General features: G+C 37.6%; 1 long non-coding RNA gene across 1 annotated transcript; it reads right to left on the reverse strand.

Moving 5' to 3' along the window:
• Window positions 1-1,915: 1,915 nt before the first annotated feature.
• LOC120293389 lies at window positions 1,916-3,819 on the reverse strand. The gene is made up of 2 exons (XR_005551148.1): window positions 3,311-3,819; window positions 1,916-2,961 (listed from the first exon to the last, which is right to left on the reverse strand). It is a non-coding gene; the product is annotated as an uncharacterized LOC120293389 (long non-coding RNA).
• Between the last annotated feature and the right edge of the window lie 4,901 nt (window positions 3,820-8,720).

The following is an 8,720-nucleotide window of genomic DNA, read 5'->3' on the forward strand; positions in this document are numbered from 1 at the left end:
GCGAGTTCTTGCTAGCAGCATCAAAGGGTTAAACCAACTTAAGAAGAACCCCAGTGAGACTGTCCTGGGTGAGGAATGTACTGAATCCTAGTTCCTATTAAGTCTACTAGTCCTTCACATGGGGCTCCCTGCTCAGATCACAAAGATAAGAAGTCAAATGAGCACCATTTTGAAGTTTTTACCAAAATAAAAGTTATATTGTAACCTGCAATGAACTATGAAGAAATTTGAAGCCGACTTTATTTCCCAAGCATCCTCGGAAGCTAGAGAATATCTTTACAAAAGAAGACTGCACCAATGACATCAAACCTTTCAAAAACTGGAAGGAGAGCCTTCGAATTTAGTGTTATTGTTGCTGGACCGAGTCTTGGCTTCCAAAGAGTGTGAATTTTGGACTTCTATTGAAAAACTGACCAGGGCTTGCTCATGTTGAAAAATTGAGTAGAGCTGGTCAATTGACGAATCAAATCAATAAATTGAGTGTTTTTCCCCTCAAATTGAGCAACGCCAATCAATTTGGAATTTTGAAGAGGGCCTAGTCTATACATGAACTATGCTCTCTCTCTCCCTTCTTTGCAATCATTAACAGACATATATCGTTTGCCTTGAGATTGGTTTTTTGCTTGATATTAGGAGGCATATAATCCATCTAACATTGTTTATTTTGATTGTGGTTGATATTAGGTTTGATGCCATTAAAAATCCCAAACTATTGACTCATGTCTCATTTATTCCAACTATCCTTAAATTGAACTTGCATTTGAAAGTACTGAGAAATAGCTTTAAATGATATTAACAAACAAGAGGATTAGGTTACTGTAAGCCACTACTGAAAGTGGTAATCTAATAAATTATTAGTACAAAGGCAAAAGGGCTATCATCAAGTACTTGCATTTTATCAAGGTTTAGTTTGTGAGATACAACATCAATTTGGACATGAAAGATTTAAGAGTTGATGTATCATCATGACCTATAAGGATATTCAATGTGCTGAACATTCAATATCCAATGCTAATTATACACGAAAAGATATATTCTATTAATTGTGATTGTGCAAAATGAGCCTCATTTAATATACTTTATCCAATTCGCCATATAGTAGCAGAAGTAAATTTTATAAGCTCTAAACGGCCATAAATAGTGGGTTTACCCGAAGGTGTTTGGTGTGATAGACAAGTTGTCTTCTAGACATTTCCTATCAATAGTAAAGCTTCTCCCCATTTTCTCTAGTAATATTTGCTTTACTAGCCTTCTCTTGTTTTCTCGATCCTCAATAACTTTTAATTGCAATTTCTCCAAGACGAGCTTATGTAAAATGGCTCATGGAATTAAAAATTTACATGAGGTTTGCACCGACAGTGGACCTCATAACAATCATTTGTTTTGTTGGTAATATTATTATCTCATCTTATTATTAATGTTTGACATCAGTGTTTCTGAACTTGCATCAAGTAAAAAAATATATAATTTTCCGGGAAGAGAGGGGGGAGAATACATTGAAAACGAGAATATTTGGAAGGGCAATAAATAAAGGAGGATTTAATTTTAGAGTAAACTCAGCTAAAGTTCACAAAAAGCTATCATTATGACAGATAATAAACATAAGAAATATCTCGTGTGCACATGTTACATTCATACGTTCTCTTTCCTCGAGATTGGCAATAATTCCAAAAGAAAGAATAATACAATTAAACAATTTTAGATAGGGTACGAAATCCATTAACAATATTGTAGACATAATCTCATGACCTTAAACCCACCATTTATTTGAGGATTCCAAATCTCTAAGATTAGAATATAGCCTATGTTCTTTATTGCCACCTTAAAACCATATATCTTGCTAGTCATATTCCACATAGGAATGTATTTTGTACATCAGATCGGATGCATCACTTAACAATGACTTGTGGAGGAGTGAGTCAATCTCAAGCGAGAGATTTCAATATGCAAATGTAGAGTTCGTTAGCCAAGCACACTGCCCGAACCACTGAACCCAAAGTATAGATAGTCCAAACCAAATATTTGGTTCCCTTACACATGAAAATAATGAACATATACAGATGAAGCAAAAGCTTGGCACTATCAAGTAGGTCTCAAAGCTTATAGCAATACCATGAAGGCGGTTACCACCGGATAGAAGCCATGACTCGCCATCTTTCGGTCAATTCTATCCAAATCAATAGATAAATTGTTACCTTTTACTCCACTTTTTCCTTCAACAAATGCCCGCCTAGCAGAAGAGGCACATGGCAAGTACAGGTTAGGACTTCTCGAAGAAGGGTGGAGTCAAAGAGCTTCAGTCAGAAAGCCCACATGCATTGCTTCTCACACCGATGTCTGCAGCTTCAAGTATTAGAGGCCCACCCACAGCAGCAACTCAAGTATAACCATCACAAACTCTTGAACAAACAGTCATTCTAAATAAGAGATTCTTCTTCTTACTCGTCCAGTATGCAAATCAGGGCCTTCTTTCTTGCAGCTAAAACACAAGCCACACCTCTACTTGCTGTTGCCAAAAAAAAGTCAACTTGATTTCAGTCCAGTGTTCCTTAGATATATGACCATAACTAACGTGATGTTCAGATACCTTTGTTGGGTAAATGTAAAAGTACAACACATGAATTATGCTAAAACATAGGCGGGAAGCAAACCTTGTGTGCCTAAAGAGGCTATGGCATGCATATAACTATAAATGCTCTACAGTATCTTGCTATACTAGATACCATGATAGTATCTATCATCATGAACTTGTAGATAGTGGTTCTCAGTCCGTAACTCAGACTGTTATGCACCAATTATAAGAGAGAGATTATTCTTTCTGTATTTGTCTAGCAATTATAGATTCGTCCTTTTCACACTTTGTCCTCTCAATTGATTTAAGGGGAAACCTAATACTCCAGCATTTTACTTCTTCGATAGAAAAATATTCTTCTTTGGAGCATGCTTTTGCACTTCTTCAATCTGTAGGAACAAACATGAAGTGGTCTATTAAAGAGGCACAATGTACCTATGCCAATCACATTTAAACTTAAGAGTAGGTTCTCAACGGAAATGTAGTAAGGAGCATGGACAGGATTAATTCAGTTCCACTACCTAGCCAACGAGACAAACTGTTATCGACACTGGCAAGTTTATCAAACATTGATACACAAAAGAAAGAGTAGGGCAACAATAAGTTTCTAGACATCCACAACTGCAAATGGACATAGTAAGAAGCTCAAAGAAAAAAATCTTCAGAACTATACAATTGATGGCATCACAATGAATTGATCCTTAGCCCGATAGTATGACAACATCAAAATGTTCTTACCACTAACTAACAAGGGAGGAACTACAGCATGGGGAATGCTGCGAAGCTTCTCATTCTCCGTCTCCAGGTTTAATAAAAGGGTCCTAGATGTGTAGTTTCACTGGGTTAGTGTTTTAAACGTGAGAACACTATAACCATGCAAATGTCCACACAAAATAGAAGCAAAAATGGCAGTACTAACCCATTAGGGCCATCAAATGCACATTTCTTAGCCTACGTACAAGTACAAGACTCTAGCTGTCAAGATATGTTGGAACTTTTGCAATAATGGTAAGGCAGAAAGTAAAACATCGTTCAAAATCATAAGCATGTAATAGCATGTATATGCATTATGCACATAAGAGGAAAAACAAAGCTGCTGCTACTTATGCTGATGAGGAGAGCAGAAAAATAATAAATAGAAACGACAAAAGAACAAGCATTTTTAAAGCCGGGATATTTGTTCAACTGGACAAACTGGTTGCACTGTGCTCTACCAGTTTGACCGCTTGAACTAATTGCATGTGATGTCATCCGATTGAACACAATGCATATATTAGATTACACATGTTCAGAACAAAAGGAGCCCAGTGAGTCAACAAGCTAACAAAAGAAGCCCACTGAGTCAGTAAACACCGTAGCATTTGAATAGATTACACATGCTTAATGTCATCTTAATAGCATCCTATTCAATTTTCTAATAGATTGGGACAAAACAGTTAATAAATAAATTATTTACCACAAATTGAAGAAAGAAGACAAAGGAGCAAATAGTTGGCATGCTTGTTGATTACAAGAGGATGGAGTTTCAAACCCCAACCCACTTCCAATACTACTCCTTTAAATTTTTCTTAAGGCCCAGACCTGGTCCAGGTTAGTTGAGAGGTTTGCTGGATACCAGCTGACAGGTAGACCCAGTTACCGATTGAACAAGGTCAATACCACAAGTTCTTGACCAATACTATTTCTTTCCAAAAAGAATCGGGAAAAAACCAATAAGTTTTCCTATTGGCAGGTAGAATAGAACTCGGTTCGGGAAGTAAGAAATCTGTCCAACCATGAGTTACCTTCAATAGGTGCAAATCCCAGTTATTTGCACAAGTGGTTCCTGCAATATGCATAAATGGAAGGTCACTGGCCTACAAGATCATTATCCCGGCATCTCCCAGAAATCGATTTGGAAATCGATGAAATCTTTTGTGTGGAACAACTGAAGAGATGGAATCTTTTAAGGATGCTTTTGTGTGGAACAACTGAAGAAATGGAATCTTTTTTGTAAAGTCTTACTACTAGAGGTGTGCATGGTCTGGGCGGGTGGTTCCCGACCTAGAATCGGGAACCGCCCGCTAAGGACTGGTTCCGAAAAATTAGAACCGGGATCCACCCGTTTGTTGCATGGATCCACCTAAGAACCAGACCGTCGGTCCGGTCCGGTTCCTGGGTGGATCCATGAAATCGATCTTGACGCGAAACAATTTTGATTTTCAATATAGAACAACTACGTGACATCAAAGCAAACCAAAAAAAGAAAAACCAAATTTAAGTACGTGGAGATGTGGACGGCGGGAGAAGTAAACGCAGCGAAATGGCGATAGGATTAGGAGCCGAAGACGAAGGAAGTGAGATGAGATCTAGGGTTTCTTTTAGTAATTTTTTTTTTTAATATTAAAAGGTTCTGGTCCGGTGCAGTCCGGTGGGCGGGCGATCCGCCCGTGGAACCGGGAACCGAACCGGTACCCACCGGTTCCCATAAGTGGAACCGGGAACCGGACCGGTTCCCTCAAGAACCGCCGGTTCTGGGCGGTTCCGGTCCGGTTCCGGGCGGTCCGGGTGGTTCCCGGGTATTTTGCACACCCCTACTTACTACAAGCTGCTCAATTGGGAGATTCGTGATAGAACAAATTTTCCTCAAAAATCGATTTGGAAAGTGAGAATTCCAATTAGAGTTTCTTTTTTCGCTAGGGAAGCAAAACCCGGGAACAAATCCTTACCTAAGAAATGAAGCAAGCTACTGGTTATCAGGTATTTCCTCAGCAAAAGGAGGCAGAGTCCGTGTGGCATCTCTCCTTCATTGTTCCTGGACAAGAATGGTTTGGACAATTTCCTATGCTTGCACCATGTTATCTTCGGTTCTCAGAGGTTTTATTAAGCAAGAACTTTGGGCATGGCAGGGCATTTGTTTAGAGCATAACAAGTAGGATTAACTCAATTCCCATGTCTTTTGGCTGATTTGGAAGGAGTGGAACAAGAGAGCTTTTGATGGAAAGAAATGAATTATTCTATTTTATTGAAATTTGGCTTAAAATTGCACACTTTTGGTATAGTGCAAACTTGCATATGGATGTAAATGCCTTGGTTGATTAGTCAATGATTTATCTGGCATTCCAATTACCCTTTATTACAACACTTGTTATCTAATCATATAGTTTCAAGTACCAACACCAACATATCAAATAGGATTTTGTACTAATCTGTATAACCATCATCCACGTGGGAAAAAACACTATTAACTCACAGTTGTAATTCCTTATGCAAATAACATCATTGTGACAAAAAGGTGCCACTACTACCGAAAGTCAAGATCGAAAAAGTTCAAGAGAAACTTTGGTCCAAAGAGCTACCAACACACTGCCAAGAAAGGAGCAATATTAGGGATAGGATACAAAACTGATTTGAAGAGGAAAAATGCGAGTATAATGCGTAAGTAGGTCACAAACACCTAACACAAATCTATTTGGCATGCAACTTGGTAAAACCAATTTTAATACTAGGACTTAACATCCTCAGCATTATTCTGCCAAAAAAGAGGTGGTATATCAAAAATCGTGATCTAAAGATATGATAAAAAATAATAATATAAAATGATCAATTCTCACATCTAAGTACCAAACAAATGATTATGAATAGAGGCTCTCATAACCATGATTAAGCATCATAGATTAAATCCATCTAGGCTCGATTCACTCTCATTCGAGCACCCACCAGTTAGTTTTTTGAGCATTTTCTTCAGATAATTGAGTTTTCAATCTTAGCCTTAGCTTGTTGATAGTAAATATAACACAGGAAAGAAGAGTTTCACTACATTGTGTTCAATGAGTGGAATTTGGTAATATAAATAAGTCTAACTTCCCCTAGGCTCTAACAATAATATTGGCAGGTAAAAAGAGTAGATATGATTTTTTGGTACAAAAACTGACTCTTGCAATTATGAGGGCATATATGCTAAGATCGAAGCGGGCAAAAAAACTCTAACCTTTTAAACTGAGAACATAACTCTACACCTGCTAATTATAATGTGAATGAACAAACATTGTATATCCAAATCTTCATGTACATTACACTTAAATGTCAAACTTAGATCAAGTTCAAGTTCAAGTTCAAACCAATGATTAATGACCTACAATTCCATCATACGCTTATAGTAGAGATTGTCAACTTGTTCGATCAGACTCCAATCAGATTTTACTTCACCCTTTCCAGCCACTTAATGTTGGTAATTCATATCATTGCATATGATATGTTCATATGAAGAATCAACATCAGGATGTTCTGAAAAATATGGCGTGTCTCAAGATGTGCAGAAGCATAACTTCCTATAACAAATTCCTATCTCTATCTGATAACCTCCAAGACTGTTCACTGAGATGCACAAAACTTAATTATTTGGGAAAAAGGCCAAATGCAAAGATAATAACCCACACCTGTAGATGATTGAGGACAACCAGCAGAAGTTCTTTTCCAGCACCACAAACAGTTTTTGGTACACACTTCATACCCTATCATTGAACAAACTAGCAGACTAAGATTATAAAAGCCAACCAAAAAAGCCAGAGTCCTATAGCATCATCATAGCTTCAAAAATCAGCCATAACACTTCACCCAAAGAATGAACAAGAAACTGATGGACTGGTCCTAGCATCACCAAGAAGACTAAAAAATTCCTCCTGAGAAGAAGAGTCAGATAAGAAGACGAAAACACTTAAATGAAGAAATTTGAAATGACATCTACTGCTTTGTGCTAACCATACCACTTGCCATGGTCAATAACATGGTCTAACAGGAAATCAAACTTCTCATGAAATATGTTAATGGCATCAGCCCATTACTCATGCATGACTGATTATGATGTCCGGATGACATGAAGTAAATCTTCAATGTTCAAAGCTTGTTGAGCAACTTGATGAAGTTTATTCTTTTTTTGTAGACTTAAAAATGATGCATTAAGATTCTCAAAAGTTCGTTTTGATTTCAATTTGAGAATTAAAACAGACCAGAAAACATGTTTGGTAACACTCCAAAAGCACTTGATGAATAAAAGGAAAACTATTCTCAAAATCAAAATCACAAACTTAAGATGACTTTTTAGTATTCTCATTCCAAATGCAAAGCCTGTTTTTTGAATGTGATGCAACCAGAGCATATTCTCACAATGTCCATCCCTAATGACATATATCATTTTCACAAAACAAATATTTCATTAAAAAAACATCGAAAACAATTTCTATGAAAATGGAAACTAAAGGTGCTTTCTAAAACTATGTAGGCCTTAAACAGTCAAGAACAAAAACGACATGTGAAGCATGCAATGATGTTTAAAATTTTGCAACAGATTTGCCTCACAACTTTCAACATCTGAACTAAATAGATTTCTAGAGGTTTTTACTAAAAGCCAGTATGAAAATTACAGTCTGGCTTCGAAGCATGAGGCATCGTGTTGTTCAGCTTATGGCAACTCTTGAAAGTCAACTCAAGCATTAAAAATTATCGGCAGGAAAGTTCTTCCATCATGTAAATTTCAAAGTTATTTCTAAGAAAACTACCCCGAAATTGCTCTATCTTAACTATCCATTTCTTTTTGAAGGATGATGATAATATCCTGAGTTAATAAGCGTTTTACTTTCCTTATGAACAAACAAAGCTAGATACCACCGAAACAAATATCAGTGCACATGAACAACCTTAATATAATCGTTTACATCAAGTACAATCATCACCACGTAAACTAGAACAGAATCAAGATTTCCACTCGCATCACCTTCATTCACTCTTGGTTTTTCCTATAAAAGACCAACTCCTCAGTTCAACATTATCTTCTCTTATAAGACTTCCAAGCACTTCACACACTGAATAGAACAAAGAAAGAGCTTTCTCAATTCGAAGCAATTACCAAGAGAGACGGCCGATCGACCGCCTTCGAAGTCATTCGTGACCATGGCCAACAAACCCTTCTCCGGATTCCACTCCGCCATCTCCAGAAAGAACGGCCAAACAGGGAGCGGAACCTGAGAAGCCAAAGCGGGCTGTCGGAACTGAAGCTGAAACGGAAGTGCGCACCGTTGGAACAGAGCTAGAACAGAGCTGGTACGCTCCGTCTGATAGTCGGAGGAAGGGGACGGGGGCGGATCTTTTTCTTTTTCTTTTTCCCTCTCTT

Source organism: Eucalyptus grandis, chromosome 5 (assembly GCF_016545825.1).
Source record: "Eucalyptus grandis isolate ANBG69807.140 chromosome 5, ASM1654582v1, whole genome shotgun sequence".
Classification (NCBI taxonomy): domain Eukaryota; kingdom Viridiplantae; phylum Streptophyta; class Magnoliopsida; order Myrtales; family Myrtaceae; genus Eucalyptus; species Eucalyptus grandis.